The sequence below is a fragment of the Agelaius tricolor genome, unplaced genomic scaffold (assembly GCF_023055355.1).
Source record: "Agelaius tricolor isolate 1412-34295 unplaced genomic scaffold, bAgeTri1.0.p SCAF_10, whole genome shotgun sequence".
NCBI lineage: Eukaryota > Metazoa > Chordata > Aves > Passeriformes > Icteridae > Agelaius > Agelaius tricolor.
This window is the reverse complement of record NW_027269270.1, coordinates 31,917,806-31,938,350: the sequence shown is the minus strand read 5'-3', so window position 1 is coordinate 31,938,350 and position 20,545 is coordinate 31,917,806.

Genomic DNA, 20,545 nt, shown 5'->3' with positions numbered 1-20,545 from the left:
GTTATTTTTGACAAGAGGAAAGAAAGGTTAGAGTAGTGTACAGCATAAATAATTTTCAACTAATGACCTAAGACTTCAGGGTCAGGTCTTTCAGGAGTTTATTATTAATCTCTTGACTTCAACGGACTTGTGGTTTCATTTGTGGGGTTTTTTTAAAGAAGAAACTAAGGAGGTCTTTCTCCTTTTAGAAAAACATTGTTAGTTTTAGTTATATTCTCAGGTATGCACAGATTAAGGTCTTGACTATGGTTTTCCTGGATGCATGGCATGTTTCTGATGAAGAAAAGGACTTGAGAACTATTTAAGTTGGTGACAGGATTTAACACTAATTGGGTCTACACTGGGGATTATTCTTACAGGTATTATTACAATGGAAATAGAGACAGCCAAGAGGACAAACATTTAGTGCAGATATCCACTAAATAGAACAGTGCTTGCAATAATTAATATTTCAGAAATCCGTGAAAGTAAATTGGCAGTAAAGAAGCAGAATTGCTACTTGGATTTCCAGGTTTCTGCTCTAAAAGCAAGCAAGGTCAAGGATAGGATTAATTTCTTCAGTACAGGTTATGGTCTCAGTGACTGTTTAAATTTTATATGACCATAGTGGCCATAAAACAAATAGGAAGGGAAGAGGCACGAGAGAAAAAGAATGAGTATTTTTATCATCTGACTGTGGAAAAAAATTAAAAATAAAAAAAATCAAGACCCGTTGGAATTTTCTCCATAGAATCACAGGATGGGTTGGGTTGGAAGGGACCTTAAAAGATCACCTAGTTCCAATCTCCCTGCCATGGGCAGAGATTTAAGTAAGTTCATTTCAGTATCTACACAGTTCTTTACCAACAGTACAAACATGAGTTGCAGAACCTTACAGCAGGTGCTAAACATGCAATATCTAAAGACAATATCTCTGTATAGCAATCAAAATATTGCACTTTTAAAGATAAAGCCTACTGAAAATAGATTTTTTTCAGAAACAAGTCTGATTTTCTATCAGGTGCCCTTTACTCATGAACATGTAAAAGCAGCTCCCATTTAGGTGAAAAGCATGAATAACTGCTTTAAGCCCGTAGTGGAAGAACTTTTATCCCTTTTTAATTTTTTTTTTTAAAATATGCAGAGAAGTTAAGATGTCTCCATTTGGAAATTGTTCCCTGGAAATTCCACACAGGCTTCTGTGATGGCTGGAATGACCATGTGGTTTGCTAACCTGACCTTGGTGTCTTCTTTCTCTCAGGTGCAAGGAGGTAGCTGAACAAAACCCTTCCACTCTGGAGACAGACTTTGGAGCTGATTAGTCAGCCACACACTTAAGTCTATTAATACATAGCACTATTGCCATGGTAGCAGGTTAAAGTTAGAAGTAACTAGATTTGAATAATTTAAATATGCTAAAAATACCAACTTCTGGGCTTAAGTGGTTCTATTTGTCACCTACAATGACAATTGCCACCTATGCTAGAAAGTCTCCTTGGAAAGTTTAGTCTCAGCAGGTGCAGAATTTTCTCTGTGATCATGCTCCAAAATCTGTGTCGTAGTTCCATCTGCAGACACCAAAACCAATAGTTGTGTTTCTCAGATGTAGTGAATACACCCAGCTTGATCTCTGACATAAACCAAACCAAAGCAGATAATTGGAAGGTTGAATCCAATTAGTTTAATTTGGTATGGCCCAGGGACCTCCAGATGAATCCAAGCACAATTTCACAAGTTTCCCTTTTGCCACATGTTTACATCTACACAGAGACCACAGAAAAAAAGAATAAGAAGCTTAAAATTTAAGAAGGAGTGCACATGTACAATAAAACCTAGAAAAGATTGAAAGAATACCAAACTATATTGCCCTACCATCTAAAAATATTGACTATGCTCGAAAAAAAAAACCAACCCAAATCAATACCAACCAACCAACAAACCAATCAAGAACACAGCAAACCAAACCATAAAAATTAACACTATTTTTCAGAAAGGTGGTAAGAAAAGTTATCTCTCCCATCAGTTTACCAAAGTACAACCCAAATGTAAGGTAAAATTTGTTCTATTTCTAAGAATTTCTGACTTGGTGCTCCAGACTCACTAAATTAATGCAGTGTCAATTCCAATCAATCCAACCCACTCACCTAAGTAAAATCCTGCAGGTACATTACTGTTTCCAGGACTGTTTGACAGCAATGGGAAAGATACAGGGCTCAGAGTTAACAAAAAAAATTCAAAACCAGTTTCTGCCTGTATTTAGCACAGACACCATATTTCAGATCTTAGCTTGTCGTGTTCATTTCTTGATTAAAAAAACTAACAGGGAATATTAACCATGTTCCTATTTCATCTTTCAATATGCAGATTGTAGGTGCAGGCCTACTGGTAGCAGCCTACTGTAGGATGTGGCTGGATGACACAGGTGCAAGGAGGAAAGACAATTTTAACACCAAGAGATTACAACTACAAATTTACCTATCAGTAACCCAGCTGGGAAGCTGATTAATAACACTGGATTGAAGATTTTGAACGAAAAATAAGAAAAATGCAGAATACAGGAGGATATATGGTTAGCTCTGTGGTTTGATATAATTTGGGAATGGACAAGATTTTTCACCTCTTAGGGGATTTAGAAAATAAAAGAACTTTTTTCTTATTTCTATGCCTGCCTATAGAAATGATTTTTTTTTATTTTGCAATGTTCACCCTTCCTCTTCCATCTGGTCAGACCACAAGGCCCTGGATCCACAAGGGTTTGATCATCCATGTCTGGGTGCAGCTGTGTCCATGTGTCTGTCCCAGCCCCTCGGGGGCAGAGCAGCCCTGTTTTGGTGGGATATCAGGAAGGACTGACTAGCCCAAGATGAAATGGCTCTGTCAAGATGCCCACAGTGCAGAACTGAGGCCCTGGCAGGTCCAGACCCTGCCTGGGCAAGCATTGAGTTTTCCTAAAATGATGTTATCACACATAGGAACAGGAGGCTAATTGGGAAACAGGGCTGCAGCAAGGAGCTTCCAGGAGGGATTTTAAAGATAAAGAAGAGCCAGCTAAGCTTACAGAACAAGCCAACACTGATAGCTGTGTGAAATGCAGATGCAGGGAGCCAGACATGTTTTAAACTCGAGCTGTTGTTGTGACTGTGGATTCCCAGCACTGCTTCATTTGCTGCCCCCATTAGATTGCCACTCTGAGTTTCTGTGCTGGGTTATGCTATGCTGGGCCAGCCTTCTCCTGGGATCATTACAAATATCTCAATTTAGTTTTCCAATAAAAATAGGAAAGTTGCAATTTAGCAGCACAGCTGCACTTATTGAAATAGCTCTGTCTGTGCTGGTGAGGGCTGTGAGGTGGAGAAGGAAGGGGAGAGGAACAGCTGCAGTGCAGAGGAGCTGGTTGGGGACAGACACAAAAAAGGCAGGGAAGGACAAGGAGGCTTCACATCAGGAGAAGCTGAGGTGATGCACATCAGCACAGGCTTTATTTCATTGTGTTCCTATTTCAGGAATTAAGAAATCTTGTCTGAATAAGAGCCAAGGCTGAAAGTTCACCCCCCTGCTCCATCCTGCTCTTTGACCTGTTCATGGTCCTCTGTACATTTACTGTACACAGATATATTGTGTATAATTACAATAGATATTGTGTATAATTACACATTGCCAACAGCCTGAGTATCTCACAAAACCAGCAATACAAAGACATCTCCTCACTGTGCAGAGCAATCATGAAGGTGAGCATCACACTGAGGAGGTGCCACCCCTGCTGAACTCATGGGACAGCTTTTCACACTCTGTGTGTGCTGACCCACCTGTCACCCATGCTTCTTGTACAATTTAATCATCTAAAATGATGATTCTTTGCATATATCAATGGGCAATTATGACCAAGCTGTAGATGGGCTTGCCCTTCAAAACAGATTTTGAAGGTCACTATTAGAAGTCTCAGCTGCCACAGATTGAATTGGTACACCTAGGACTTCTGGCTTTATTTTTGCTCATAATCAGGTAAACAAAAGAATGAGAATATGGATTGTTAGCTAAAAAACCTGAAGGCAGAAGATGTAAAGATTCACAGAACAATTATGCTCATAATTCCAAAGGAACAGAGAAAGGAAAATCTACATTAAAAGGAAGTGTCAGCAAATGTGGAGAAATTGTCAAGACATTCTGTGGAACTAAAACAAAACAAAAAAACCCTTTAAAATTCAGGACAGCTTTTGTTAAAGGACACCTTATTCAGTATCAAATAATCCTGATGCAGGGAAAATGGAAGAAATAGAGACCCAGGACCTCTTTAACAACCCAGATAATCAGAAAGGAATTGTATTTAAAGTGGAGTTGTCCTGAAAGTGGATATATAATTAAGGACAAGTGAAAATGAATAGTACAAGTATGTAGGCATGGAATTGAAAAGACAGAGGCACAAAACAAGTTACGACCAGCTATTAATGTAAATGAAAGCAGGAAAACAATTCCAGAAATGCAACATTCATAACAGAAGATAAAGAGCCAACAAGTTCCCTTATTTTAGTTGTAATAATGGCAAGTACAGGAACACTGAAGTAGCCAAAACCTGCTTTTCTTCAGTTTTCAGCTAGAGTAATTACAGCCAGATACTAAAACAATTAATTTTAACTGGGAGCCAAAAGCATAGGACAGGAATATGAAAAAGAAAGGTTGAAGAATATTTAAGTTAGACATATTTGAGTTCCAAAGACAAATGAAATGCACTGTAAAGTACTCAAGGAATTAACTTGAGCCATCTAAGAACCATTAGCAATTATGTTTGAGGATTCAGAGGGCAGGGAAGTCCTGGGGGACTGGGGAAGGGCAGAGAGAGCACCAGCTCTGCAAAGAGAAGACAGAAAGAAGGTCCAAGGATTTAAGGATAATACAATCTTTCTTTTGTATTTGAGAGTGTATTAGAACTCTGCTTAAAATGAGGAGACAAAAATGTGAACATTTAGTGTGTGAATGTCTGGAGAGCAGATTAACCCTGTCACCAACAAGAGGCATTGCTGACATTGAGGAGCACGTGGGAAGCTGCAGATGCAGTCTGGTGAGGCTACTGATGGCAAGATCAACTCTCATCACTTTCATAAGTAAACTCAGCAGAAAGGTCTAAGAGAAATTCTTGTGAAGCATGCAGACAGGTGGTTTAAAAACAGCACTCAAAGCTTTTACCTATGACCAGCCTCTAACAGGGAAAGGTGCTGCCAGGGACCTTCCAGGGAAGGCCTGTTCTGGATTTTGTTCTGCATTCCCGTGCTGGCTTTGGCTGGGGCAGGATTGATTCTCGTGTGGAGCTGCTGGAAGCTGTGCATCACCCAGGGCCACAGCTGCTGCTGAGCAGGGACTGCACAGAGCCAGGGACAGCCCTGCTCCTCAGCCACCAGCACGGGGCTGGAAGGGCACCAGGAGCTGGGAACGGCCATAGCTGGGACAGCAAACCCCAGGGGGCTCAAGGAACATCCTGCAACATTTGGCATCATGCTCAGCATGTAACCTGGGGGAAACCAGGGAACTGGGGCTATTCTGAGCCCTCTTTTCCTGGAGATGGCTGAACACCTGCCTGCCCAGGAGCAGTGGCAGACGAATTCCTTGATCTGCTTTGCTTGCATGAACAGCTTTTGCTTTACCTATTAAACTTTTATCTCAGCCCCCAAGGTTCTCACCTCTCCAGTTCTTTGACCATGCCACTGTGGCTGTGCAGGGCTTAGCTGGCAGCTGAGGCTAAGCAACAACAGTTCTTTAGCAAGAAATGCATGTTTTGACAAATACAGCTGTTTGTGTGGTCCCAAAGTAGCAAGCAGATAATAGAGTAGCATTTTGCTAGAGGACTGGGAACAGTTACTTTAAGTTGGAGACATTTCTGGAAAGGTTGTCTTCCACGAAATGCTGTATGTAGTTACTGTGCTCAGCAAGCCTAAGCCACCTCCTGCTTCTGAAAGGAGTCCTGCAGCAGAGCCAGGCACTGAGTGGCAGTGCTGAGGACAGATATAAGGAGATGAGGATTTATCAGCTGAGATAAGGGGCTTTGGCTTCCTCATTAGTTACAGTCACTGTGGTTGAGCAACTGCATTGCCTCCTCCTCCTCCACACCAGGGGGGACAAAGCAAGCTACAAATTGCTGGGAATGCTGCATTTATCATCAGCTCCAATTCACTCCCAAACTAAGCACTAGCAATCCAGTTGTATTTATAACTCATTCGGGGGGAAAAAATAAAATATTAATAGCCATAACAAAGAAACAGCCATTTTGGTGCAGTTTGATCAAATCCTATTTCTGTCATTGGGAATACAAGGAGCTTAGAGCCTCCACCACCTCAGAACAACACAACACATGCAGGAATATTTTTGTCAAGATCAGCCAAGCATAAGGACCAGGCTGACCAGGTAGGGGGTGCTCATCTAATATAGCAATGTTGCTCCTGGTACTCAAAGCACATCTTGCTCAAGACCATGGAATCAGAAAGTATTTTATCCCTTTTGTTAGATTTCCTTCACAGACCCCTGCAGAAACAGGTAAAGGACACACTTTCCCTCATGAAATCAAAATACCTCTTCAAGGTGCCACTTCAAAACCTTAAAAAAGTTTGAAAGTCACAACAAGTAACAAAAGACCAATGAGTCACAGCAAGAGAATACAGCACAGGAAACAAACTCTACAACTGTCTTTTCCTAGAGGAAAAATACCTCTGAGACTGGCCCTTTTGTAAAAAAGGAAATAAAACCCACTGATGCACCTTAAAGTGCCCAATGTTAGGTATTGTAGTGTCGGGTCCGGCTGTCTGTCTCTGCCCCGACACGGGTAGAGTGGTTCTTGGGTGGCACGCGATTCAAAGGACGAGTCTGGACTCTTCAGCTTTTCGGTCTTCAGATTGTTTATTATTTCTTATCTACAAAATTTTCTGTCTGCCCAACAGAGGTCTGATCTGCAAGGCAGCCAAGGGCACTCTGACCACCCACGGGGCGGTCATGTCTTTTTATACTAAAATCTAGGTACATAATATTTACCTTTATTTCCCAATGCTTTTCACCCATGTTAGCAAGTGCACCTTCACCATAAACCAATCCCCAAGTGCCAACATCACCACAGGAGATGGAGGACAAGAAGAAGAAAGAAGAAGGACAAGACACGCCCTGATCCCTCCATCTTGTCTCCATAATCCGCCTGTACAAAAAACCTTAAAGTTTATATTTCACCCTCTAAATGTGTCCCTTTTACACCCTTCACTCTAAAGTGATTCTCATGTCCTCAAACTGCTGTCACTTCTGTGGATGGATCAAAATCAAGCCACCAAGCACTCTTGGCAACATTCCAGGATTTCCGAGACCCCCAAGGGTTCTCCTGGCATCTCTTGACATCGGGAACGATGTGCTGAGATCCCACATTGTAGAATAATAGAAGGATAAAGGGTTGGAAGGGACCTTAAAGCTCATCCAGTCCCATCCCCTGCCATGGCAGGAGCACCTTCCTCTATCCCAGGTTGCTCCAGCCTGGCTTTGGACACTGCCAGGGATCCAGGGGCAGCCACAGCTTCTCTGGGCACCCTGTGCCAGGGCCTCATCACCTTCACAGGGAGGAATTTCTTCCTGATATTGAAACTAAATTTCCCCTCTTACAATTTGTATCCACGACTCCTTGTCCTGTCACTACGGATCCTGGTGTATTTTTCCTTGCATGTCTAGTGTTAAAAACAAACTGTGCAATCTCTTCCCCCTTCCAAGGGGATCACAGATATTTTTATGCATAATATGGCTTGACCCAGAAGAATGTTAATTCAAGGAATACCTTGACAGCAGAACTGAAGATAAAACTAAGGACAATACAGCAAATTTAAATTGTTGATATGACAGTTCCATATTCAACCAAAGAGTTGCTGAGGTTTCCATATTGAGCTAGATTGGATTCACACAGAGGGACATGAACAGTGAGAAAGGAGTTCTTCCTCACCAAAGCTCTTTCACTCTAAGCCTGAGGACCAGGAGTGAAGCAGCAGCACAACCAGCCAAAAAAAAAAAAGAATGGATAAGATTAAGGCTATTACTTTTCTCCCTGCAGATATCTCAGCAAGCCAGTATGGGTACATGCACACGATATTTGGAAAGAAAACAGCAAGGGGGGAAATGGGCTTGTGCTTCTTTCCTTCTCTGAAAGTATTTTCTGAAAATTCTATTTGTGTAGAATTAAGATTGGCCTTCCTAAGTCTGCCTGAATAACAAGGATGTTTAGCAGGAATGCTCTTGTCCTAAGGAGATTGGCAGGCTGAGATGTTACACTTTAGCAAGATGTATTTTCTACAAACTCATTGAACCTCTGACACTGCTTAAAAATCATTAAGTTGTTACCTAAAATGCTCTATTTTTATCATCAGCGTTACTCCCTGCGCCAACTATTCTGTCACTACAGAGCAGCTCAGCTTTAACTGAGACCAAGCTTCTGATGTCAACAGGAGCAGAGTTCTGCACAAATATTGCAGCCCTGACACAGAGCATCAAGCCAGGTCACCATCCCTTTTTGTCCAAGAAATGAAATGTTCCAAAGCCACATCCCCCTGGCACTGTGTACACAGACACACACATGCACAGATCCCACTGGGCACTGAGTCTTCAGACTGCAATACTGCATTAAAAGGTATATTTTTCCTTCAAAGTCCATTTATAATTCCCACCAACACTTAGGAGAGCTGTGCAAACCCATCAAGAAAGAGATGAATATACTTCCCTCCTGAGCACAGCCTTGAATTACAAACCAAGAGCAGCTACAGAGGTCTGACACCTAAAAGTAAAACTTGAAAATCTGTATTTCTTGCAGAGATGCATCTTCTCCTCTCACTCCAGCAGTGGTGCACTACAGTGTGCTCTGCTCACCTCTGCTGCCTGATGCTGCAGATATTCTGTGGTCAAGGTTCAGAAGTGCTAATGATATTCAAAATCCATTTCCAGATCAGCCCTTTCTGCATCTGTTTACTTGACTGAAAAAAACCCAAACATATGTCTGCAATACTCACTTATTTTTCTATAGAAAAGTCATGCTGACATATATTCAAGGACCAGAGTTCTTCAGCAGGCTTCCAGGCTGTTTTGGTATTCATTTCCAGAGTATTTTCCTGCTTTCTTTTATAACAATAATCATAAGAAAACATACTTTGGAAAACAGGAGCATAAAAGTCAGCTGATTATGCCCCTCATTCCCCTGCCCCAGGGGCAGACAGGAGCTCTCACTTTTCATAGAATAAAGCTGTTCTTGAAAACACTTTTTGGTGGCCTTTCTCACCTCTGAGACCACAGATCTCTCACCAAGGCCAGGTTTGTTTCTTCAAACAAACCCTTACAGTCCAGTGATGCCAAACTCCTGCTGAAGCACAAGTGTGGGCACTCAGTGGGATTGGTAATTTGTCCCTTACAGGTCAGATGGGAGCACACATCCATTATTTGATAAGGATGTCCAGAATTACATCAAGTTTACATGTGTGAGAAATTAACTTATAAGAAAAACCAACTCCTCATTTGTCTTTAAGGATGCAATGAATGAAATTCTATCAATGGTTTCCTTGCACAGACTAGAATAAGCATAAATTATAAGTAATTGTAATTTGCTTTACTTAAGGAAAACATTATTTCCTGGAATAGGTGTAGACAAACCCCAGCTCTTTTCCACCTGTGTTACTCACCCACTGACTGAACTGCCCCTGTTGTTTTGCCTCTGTACCTGATTTCTGTACTGGTAGGAAGAGGGGAATAATTTCTGATTTGAATATTGCCAGATAAATTTACCTTAAAGACATCTGGACATACATAACTTCATAAGAATTTTCAAAATGCTCAAGACAATCTCCTATTCCCCATCATTGAAGCTTCCCATTGTACCACAACAATCTGAGTAACAACTAACCTCTCAAATTCCCTCACACAGCAACTCCTTTAATTTTCAACACTTCACTGTCACTTACAGGCAACTTGTGCACTTGTTCCATTGCACAAAGCACATTTTCCTGCAGGTAGATGATGGTATAATACACACCAGTGGTGATGGAGCTGCTGCAGGAATCAGGGAGGTTTGTGTCAATCAAGTGACCCCAGGGAGCTCTTTGTTGCCCAGCTGCCATGAGGATGGCTCATGGCTGTGTCTGTCCTTTTGAAAAATAGATTCTTCAGATTCATCTGAGATGCCTGGACAGCAGTGCCCAGAAATCCTTCATTTATTCTCCACCGTGCACAAATCAACCCCTCAGGGCATGCTTGCTGCCACTGAGAATTGTCCAACCTCCTGCTTCAAAATTGATTTTTACCTCTTGGAAAATTTAAAAGCCCCAACAGTACAGAATTTACAGCACAGTTGCACCACAGATGCATTGGACAAGCAGCCCATGATGCACCACACATCTGAGCACTGGTGAGTCTGCCTTGCTTTTGCCACCAATGGATGCAGCTGGGCTGGTTTGGTGATGATTTTATATTTCATCCTAATTTAGCCCCATGTACCCCTTTGCTAAAGGAAGAAGTGCTATCACAGGTGACAGGACACAGCAAGCTGAATATAGACAGGTGTTCCTTTCCCTGGGAAAAAAAAGAAAAAGCTTCAAACACAGAAAAGCTGTGCTGGGGTTTCGAGTTTTCTCATCAGAATTCAACACCACTCCAACACCTCCAGGGTGAACAAACACCATACAGGAAAGAGAGCTTGGTGAAGAAAGAAGCAAAGCAAGGTGTTTTAAGCACTGTACTTGATTCACCTTCCCTTTCTCCTCAGCCATCCCTGCTTCTCCCCTGAGAGGGCCCTGCCCTTTGGCTCCTCTGGAACACGTGAAGCCACATCTGCCCACAGCTGTGTGTGCCAGAGCCCACGAGGCTCACACTGTACTTGCTGCCTCACAGCATCACAAATGGCTTTTTTAGGGGGCAGTGGCAAAGGGTGAAGATTGCTGGAGCCTCAGGGAATCAAAGGAGGAACAAAGCTTACTGAAACAGTTCCTAGTAACAGCAGCAGACTGAAAATCAGCCTGTTTGCTGTTCTGCTTGGGTTGATGAACCTCCAGAGCCTGTGCATAACATCAGAAGAGAACAGCACACAGCTTTCTTGTCAACTCTCAGTTCAACTTTTAGATATTCCTGATGGTTTCAGGCTGCACTTTGTTCTAAACCCTCAGCCCATGGTAATGGGCTAAGCAGGTGCTTCCTCTAATAGAAATAATTGATTACACAGCAAAGTTTGGTGCAGAACTGAAACAGTATGGGTATTAAATGGCTATTTAGCAAGGAAAAATGATTAGCCATTGCAAATTCTAAGTTCTGATTTCACATAAAAGGTCAATGTTAAAAAAAATTAGTTCCAGCTTCATTGAAATACTGTTTTGACAGACGTGTTAGAGGGCTTGGGGAGGATCAGGGATGCACAGGAGACTGCCTGGTGTCATGTGCAAAACCCACTGCACCTAATGTCTGAAAAAAAGAGTTCAGTTTTCATCCACCTTATGCTTCACCTGGCCACTTGCACCCATGAAATGCAAAAAAAAATGTCATGTAAGAAGAGAAAAAGTCTACACCTACATAGAATTTGCTCTGCCCACCTGTAATGCTCCAGCAGAGCCTGTGTTGCCCACTCAACATCATGTAATTCATAAGTTCTCTAGGGGAGCATAAAGACAAAGTAGAATGATTGAGAAGGCACAGAGAAAGCAAAATCAGGAGAAATAAAAATAAGAACAAATGTATAAGGTTGGATATAACCCATAAAATGGACAAGACTGAATATCTGACAAACCCTTTTTTAATAGACCTAAATACAACAACTATTCCAATGTGCAAACAACACATAGGGCAATTAAAGATATTTCACATCTTTATGTTATTTAATAGAGACTTCTGATGTAGAAGGTAGAGAGGATAGCCAAGATCATGATGGGCAGATTTCAACACCTTTGTTCAAAGAGGCCATGAAATAATAAGGAAGTATATACAAGCACTTTTACAGTCTGGAAGACAGAAGGAAACAAACAGAGTTGAGGAAACTTCCTTACCCAAGAGCCAGAAGTTCAGCATGTTGGTGTTTCAGGGTTTTTTTGTTTATTTTTGTTTTGTTTTGTTTTCTAATACAGGTAGCAGAAACCAACAATGTCATCCAAAATACAACCTCAGTCTGACAGTGGTTTGGCACACTAAATGTATTTAATATTGTCATTAAATTCATTATCTCAGTGGAAGACAGGCAAGCAACTGTCACCACTAGTATGCTGCAGAAATATGTGTATTTTCCACTAGGGAACATAAGGAAAGGGAAACTAAAGGAATTCTGCAAACCACCCGCTGCAAAAAAGAAAAAAGTCTCTAGAATTCTCTTCACTCAGACAGAAAGAGGAAAAAAAGGGAACAAGACTTGGACACACATGCTGATCATGGCAGGAAAATGAGCAAAATAAATTGATTTGTGTACAAGTGCTGAAGAATGAGCGACATCACCCTTGAAAGAGAACAAACAGAGACCCCATTTTGCTTTGAGAAGATCTGGTATGGCCACCAATGGAACATTTTTGCATTTAAGGACAGTTTCCATCTGAATAAATGTACTCTTAAAGAAGTATCAACATGTCTGAGGACCAACAAGTTTGTGTGGAACTGAAATGCAGCTCAAATGAGCTTGATGGACTTGGTTCATGGTTTGGTGAGTGCTTGAGATGGTGTTCATTGTTAAACTTGAGTAGAGGAAGAGCAAATCAAACTCCTTTATCTGGGGGAATTCAGGAGCAAGTGCAATCCAGGCACTTAAGGAGTGCTGGTAAAACATCCTATCCAAATACCTCTCAAGAACAAAAGTCAGTTGAGGGGTTTTTGGTGTTTTCTTTTGGGTTTGTTTTGTTTTTTCCCTTGAATTGGGAATCTTTAATTTAAGGTGTCATAATCTGTACTCTTCATATTAAAAAGAAAAAAAAAATAAAAAAAATGAAAAAACAACCAAAACAAAAACCTGAAACAGGGTCTAGAGGAACAAGGATAATTGTCCATCAAAATACAACTTCCATTTGGTGCTTCTGAGATGAAAAGGCACCACATCCTTTCACCAAGGACTGCTGAGATGATTCTTTCTGCACCTTCAGAGCCCCTTCCTCACAGCTGCCAGAGCAGGGGAAATGCCCTCTGGGGATGAGAAATCTCCTCTGTCCAAGTGCTTTTCTGCCACACCCGTGCAAGCCATGCAGCCCCCGAAATGCCAGCTCTGGGAGCAGAACCTGGCGCGAGCGCTTTCCACATTCGCGTTTTCACCCGAGCTCACTGAATTGTGACTAATGACTCCAGCACAAAGCTGCAGATCTTAAACCCTGAACAAAATGAAAAAATCCTCACTTTACTCACCCAGCCAATATATTTCAGGCTCGTGCATAATGAGTGCTGTAGCTGGCTCTTGCCCAGGAGCCCTCTCAGAAAAGCCATACATTTCCCAGATCTCCTCTACAACCACCAGTTAAAAAGGGAAGCTTCAAACTGAGAAATAGTCCATGTAGGTTTTTATGAGGTTTTTTTTAAGGCATATTTACCTCCTATCATTAAACAGATAATATCATGTTAAAAATAGACTCAAATTACGGCCAACACTGCTCTTAAGTTTTCAGGAATCTGGCAAAAGTCAAGGGGAGAAACACTTGGCAAAAGGAGAAAAGGTAAGAAGTCATTTTTACATTTTCACTCACGTGGGGTGGGGAGAATGTTACAGGCCTTATGCAGTGGAATCTCTACACTTAGTTCCCTCTCTTACTCAGGGATCTCAGAGCCACATCACAGATTTTGATACTGATTTCCACTGAAGCCTCAAGAGGCTGTCAAAAAACTATTTATTCTCTGTACTACTTAAGTTTAAGACTCATCATCCACCCCACAACTCTGAGACAAATGAGTGCATAAAGAAACAAGACACCCCAATTTTGAGCTTTAACACAAATATCATTTTCACCAAGCCATAAGAATATCAAATTTAGCCTGCCACCTCCTAGGATTTCCTGAGACAAATATCCACTGTGTGAGGAGCTTGGGCAGTTCTTCAGGGGTGTTCCTGCAGGTCCTGCCCTGTGATGTTCAACATCAACACAGCTCTCAGTGGGCAAAAACTGGTAGCCCTTGGTGGCATTTGACAAGTGTAGGTTGCTGTGTCCTGTCAGAGCTCCTGTGTTCCCTCAGTCAGAGGTTAGGAGGCACAAACATTCCCTGTGGCCGAGTGCTTGTAATTAAACACAGTGCTGAAGAAGCTAATTAAAAAAATGTTTTGATGATAGCTGTGTAATACTTAATAACCTTCGTAGTGGAACAGCTGTGCAGAAAGATGTAAATTTGTGCATGTTTTTAGGAGTGTGATATCAATGCTGGGCTGCCATGACTGCAGGCACTGAGGAGCAGGAGAGAGGCATTAGTTTGGGTGGCTTTTGGGCTGTTCAGAAGGACAAGGAGTCACCTTATCTGTCCCCAGGGGAACCCTGCTCTGCATCACTGCCTTCTGTAAGCACAGAGGCTATTTTAAATGCACTTATACCCTTATAGTAAACTTGGATTTGGGCATTTTGGGTGAAAAAGTTGCATGCAAGCATATCCAGGTAAAAATCTGATTGCCATCCCCTGGTGAGGAGCTTTCCTTTCATGACAGAAGAGGTTTTGGCTGCTTAGAGGTATATATATATATATATATATGTATATGTATATTTATATACACAAACATACACACTCTCTCCCCTTTGCTCTCTATGGGACCGCAATTAAAAGTTAGGAATATTTGGATTCTATTCTTGTGTCAGCTCTGAGGAACCTAATCTATTGAAAAGTGTCCCTGCCCAGGGCAGAGGGGTTGGAAATTATGTTTTTTAAAGTCCCTTCCATCTGTACATCTTGTTTCAACCCAGGTCACTCTGTGATTCTATGAATGAAGAGGCAGAGGTCACAGCACTACAAATAGGAACCATTTCTGAGCTAGCTCCCACTCCCCAGATTCAGATATTTCCTCTTGTACCAAATCCTCACTCCCTACCAGTTCCTGGGACTCTGCATCTCACTGAACTCATGAAAACAAAAAAAAAATCACTTTCTCTGTGTCTCAACAGCACAATCAGTTTTCACAAACCACAGAAGTCACAGACAGATCACTGTAAGGGACAGATTCCAAACAAATATTTCAACTTCTTATGCACACAGAAAAATGGGGACAAAGAAAAATCAATAGCAATATGCTTACTAATATGTGCCTTAGCCACAGGCTGCAGCATGGGATGCAATATACATAAGGTAAACATCTTCAATGCAACACAGTTCAATAAAATGATAGATATTCCAAAAATAAAGTGTCCCCAAAGAAACAGAAAACATAATATCTGCCCAAAAAAAAGAGAAAATCCATGTAACCTCAGCAGTGAGTTTACAATAATATATACCTTCAAGGCTAGCTTTGGAATAAAAAAAGCTCTTTGGGAAAAAGAAAAGAAAAAAGTAAAGTTTCCTCTATTGCAGAAGGGCCAGGCAGCCCAGGGATGCTCACTGAAGTGCTCAGCAGGGCTGACAGGGGATGCACTCCTGCATTGTGGGAAATGGATCTGTAAAGAGTTTTTAGGGTTTGATAGAAGGTTTATAGAGTATGTATTTGTATGTTAATTTTGAGATAAGAAATGTTGATTTAGAAATGTTATGGAATAGGATAAATAGTGTTGAGTGAGAAATAGAGCTTGAAAAAAGTTTTAAAGGATGGTTTTGTAAATAAGGTTAGATATTTGTGGAGAAATAGAATGATGAAAGTTGTATTGTAGTAGGATTTATAAGGGTTAGTTTTAGATGATTGGTCTTAAGGTATTTATAATAAGGTGTGATAAAAAGTTGATAGGTTACCAAATGTTTATAGTGTAATTAGGAAATGGTTGGGTTTTGATTGTGATGGTGTGAATGATAATATTTGTATTGTTTCACTTTTTTTTTATGAGACTGAAAATGGAATAAAAGGTTTTTAAAGCGTCTTTTAGTTACTTTATCTCTAAGAAAAAAATATTCTCCAACACTGCATCGGGGCCTGCCCTGAGGATGGGAGACCCGAGCAGAGCTTCCCAAGGGGAGTAAATGCCTCCGACAGCACAGGATCCTCTGAGAGCAAACAACGGCAGTACAAAGTTGAAATTAACACTTTAAAAAGCACAATTTCCATTTCCAACCACTTTCAAAGGGCCTTGTTCCGCCTGCACTTCTCACCTCTTCTCACTGTCACCTGGGGACTAATTTCACTCAATATTGCCAAGGGTTCACCCGATTGCTGCATCCATCCTCACTGTCTGCTTGACAATCATCTGATTTCTAAAGCAATCCCCCAGTGCATGTGATTTGCAGGGGAGGATGTGAGTTTGACAGCCACATCCCTCAATATTGCACATAAATTAAAAATACATCATGGACATCTCAAACAAAATGTAGAAACACTTAGTCTGTTCTTTTGCAACAAGTCCAGCTTGTAGCCATGATATTTTCTGAAAAATCCTTTCCTTAGGATTTTTTCTCCTGAGAAGCTGAGAGGCCTCAGGAACAAAATGTAACCAATGGTTATCTGCTGCTGTGGAATGCAACAGGTGCAGCTGGGATTGGTCTCATGGGGTTGTTTCTGATTAATGGCCAATCACAGTCAGCTGGCTCGGACTCTCTGTCTGAGCCACAAGCCTTTGTTATTCATTCTTTCTTTTTCTATTCTTGGCTAGCCTTCTGATGAAATCCTTTCTTCTATTCTTTTAGTATAGTTTTAATATAATATATATCATAAAATAATAAATCAGCCTTCTGAAACATGGAGTCAGATCCTCGTCTCTGCCCTCATCCTCAGACCCCTGTGAACACCGTCACACCAGCTAACTCCTTTTCAAGTATCTTCCTACTTAAAACTGATCTCCATAATTCCAGCCAAATGGCAAAAACCAGAAACTGGGAGGATGATGAATTAAGAAGCACTGGAGTTTCTGGTTGTTTAATATTTGCTTATGAAACATTGAACTTTAGTTAAATGCAGGTCCTGAGGGCTTGGTCTAATTGCTGCTTTTTTTTCATCTTGCCAGGTTATTTACTTTAATCCTGCCACCTCACTGACTTCCAGCACCTCATTATACCTTGGAGAACCAAGTTAACCAACAAAAAGAACTTGGCCGAGGTTTCTTGAACACTCTCTAAAGGCATAAAAATGAAAAATTATAAAAACAATAGTTCAAAAAAAAAAAAAGAAAGACAACTCTTCTTATGACTATTTTGCAAGAAAAAATATTCTTCATGGCTTCAAGGCTTTTATTGAAAAATAATATCTTTTTGGATGGCAAAAGTTTCTTGAACCTTGAATGACTGAGCACCATTTTTCATTATGTTAATTTAAGTGGTTAAAGGTTTGCCTGACTGACACTAATTGATGGTCCCCTCCTGGGGCTTAATTGACACAAGCTTGTCTCTATAAACCTGCACTGTTAATCAGCTCCTTAGCCACTCTGGAAAATGTTTGCAGCTGAAGTGTCAGTGGGGGTTGCAGACAGACAACATTGATTCTGAGTGAGGGTGCTTTTCAGCACTCTTGTTGTGATATTTCATTGAAATGATATTTTCCTGATTCCTTTCTAAAGCAGAAAGATCATGTCTTACCGTTAATTTTCTGCTGGATTTATTTTTGCTGTTGTTTGGGAAGCATTTTATTTAGCTGTTAAGTGTTTCCTTTGATCTTCTGCAGTAGGCTTAGATAACAAGATGTTAAATACTGGCTGAAAACAGCTCGAATTAGCCAAGATATCGAGTCATCCACAAGGAAAGAGCCATCCTTTGCTACACCCATGTTATTCCTGTAGTGATATCATATTTAGAAAATACAAGTGGGGAAAAAAAATAGTCATTTCCATGATAGGACCAATATCCTTTCTTCCTTTTCAGAGTCAGCACTGAATATTTTCTGATGTTTCTCTCAACTATTAAATTACTCCAGTATTGAATTTCCCCAACAACTCTATCCCTTGCTGTGATATACTCGCATTTTGATTTAAAAAGTCCTTTTATAAACTGCTGGTTTCCATTCAAAATTGGCCTATAGCCACAGTTCCTTCTCCTATCCCTGCTTCCAGAGCAATTCCAAACTCCTCATTTTTAGCACATCTTTTACTTGCATTGGTTTTCCTATTTTTAAGAAATCCTGAGTGCACACAATGTAAGTCATTAGCTATTAATAATGGTGCAATGATTGTAAACACTGAAGATAGATGGGGATTCAGATATTCAGATTTCTCATCTATCATGGACAAAAAAATGACTCTGTAGCATTTTCAATAGAAAGTAGGGAGTGTATAGAGGTACAACTTTGATTTACTTTGGTGACAGGAGTGTTTGCTCTCTAAAAATATCAGACAAATGGTTAAAAGAAATTTTAAAGAATAAAAAAAAGTGATTTACAAAATATGACCCATTATTTTGCTGCCCATCACAGGAATGCCTAGCAGAAGTGGGGACTGCTCAGTAACAGCATGGTGGGTGACTTACACCAAGGCAGAGGCTACTCTACATGTTAGGAGGACTCTGAAACAAAGTTTTATTCTCAAAAGATGTTTGGGATGATAAAGCAGGACAGTCTAGTATTTTCTGAAAATAATTTGGTACAAATATACACTGCAATTCTATATCATAACGTGCTTTGGCACCAGCTGTAGACAAGCAGTTATAAATAACTTGAAATTAAAGTTCTGCAGAACTGAGCCACAGGATATTTTGGGGATGTGACTTCTCCTCTTGCCCTAAGGCCATGCTCCCAGCTCTGGGGCCCCAGGTACAGCACAGCCCCCCAAAGCCTTCCTGCTCCACTGATCTACAGCCACAGTGATGCTGCAAAGACATTTCCCTACCCCACCCTGCTCACTCCACAGCATTGGCTTCCACCACTTGGGTTTTCCGAACAAACACCTCTATATTTTACTCTTGGGAGCAACCCTTCAGAAATATCTTTAAAAGTACTTCACTATCCCCCTTCCAAACTCATCATAATTCACCTGCCATGAAGCACCTCGGAATAGTAACTAGATTTTGGAGGGGGGTTGCCCTGTGCTTCAATAATTCTTGCTATAAGGTCATAGAAGATGTAGACAAGTTGATAATAATGGTAATATTAGGTAGGTTCACAAAAATACTGAACTGCCTCCAATTTTATGACAGCTACCTGAGTGGGAAGCACACAGCAGTAAACATGGATAAATCCATTTTTATAGACATGTATATAAATTATTGGGATAAACTCATCAAAAGCACAGCAGGTTAACTGGTACACCAAGGGGGAAAAAAAAATCTGATGATGTCCTAAAAACAGCAATACAAGCGAGGCCTTTAAATTGTTAAATTATTTGGACAGGGAAAATTATATACATAAAGATAAGCATGGGATGCATCCTGAATAATTTATTTCAGTTCAAGTTCTTGTTTCCTAAGAAGTCAAAACTTGTAGGTTGCTTTGAATTTACAAGTCATAATGGGCTGACCCAATTTATACCAGCACAGTGCAAGCCACCAGAGCCATTTTTCACATTTTCTCTTTCTTTGAGGGCTGGATTGTTTAGCTGGCCATATGTGAAAAGATATCATATGCTGTCAGGAAGGTTTTTTTAAAGTTACACCAAGGTACAGAAAGATTGAAAAGATTTTAAGACAGGCTTGTGAAAACTTTAAATCATAAACCATTCCACAATGCATAAATCATACAATTGTTCAGATAGCAGCCCTCAGTTTACATCTGTTGGATGAGCAGCTATCAAAGCTATTTCATATTTCTTCAGTTCTATTTGACTGCTTCATAGTCTGCCCAGTGTTGTTTTCTTTTCCTCTCGTCTGAAATGCAATATATAAAATACACAGATATTGTTTGCCATTACATCAACTCAGTTTTGAGTGTTGAACAACAAAACACTGAGAAATAAAGCAAATTTCAGACAGAATAGAGAGAGTCACATGCTTCATCCACAAGTTATAGTTATACAGTGAAAGCTGCCACTTCAGGGTTCAATCCCAAGTTATCTATGCTTTTGCTGACAGTCTCCCAATATATTTGACTAATATAACAAGAATTCTTCCCCATAAGCATTCTTCATTCTTACTCTTATCTATGAGATGCTGAAACCCAAGCTCACACCAGCCAACACACGCTGTATTTTACAGCAATTAAATATGCTGATAGACTTCAGAATAAGCATGTCTGAGGCAGCCCAGGAGATGAATTCAGCCCTAGAGTTGCACCTTGGCTGTGCTACCTGAGCCAGAACAGACATAAAAATCATTTCATCCAGCGGCTTTGCAGCGAGCAGAAATGCCTGCAGCAGGTGAGGAAGTTGTAACTGAAAACAAAGCTCTACAGCCAGCCCTGAAAAATTCCTCAAAATGCTTTTTCTAAGCAGATTATGTAAATTATTTATAGCTGTGGAGGAGTGGCTCTGTGGTAAATTTGCCTGGGATTAGTTCAGGAATTGAAGGTTTTCTGAAGCCCCTTAGAGCTCAAACACCTTCCCCACTCCCCTGATGCTGCTGGGTGTGGATGTTACACACCAAGACACTGCAAAGC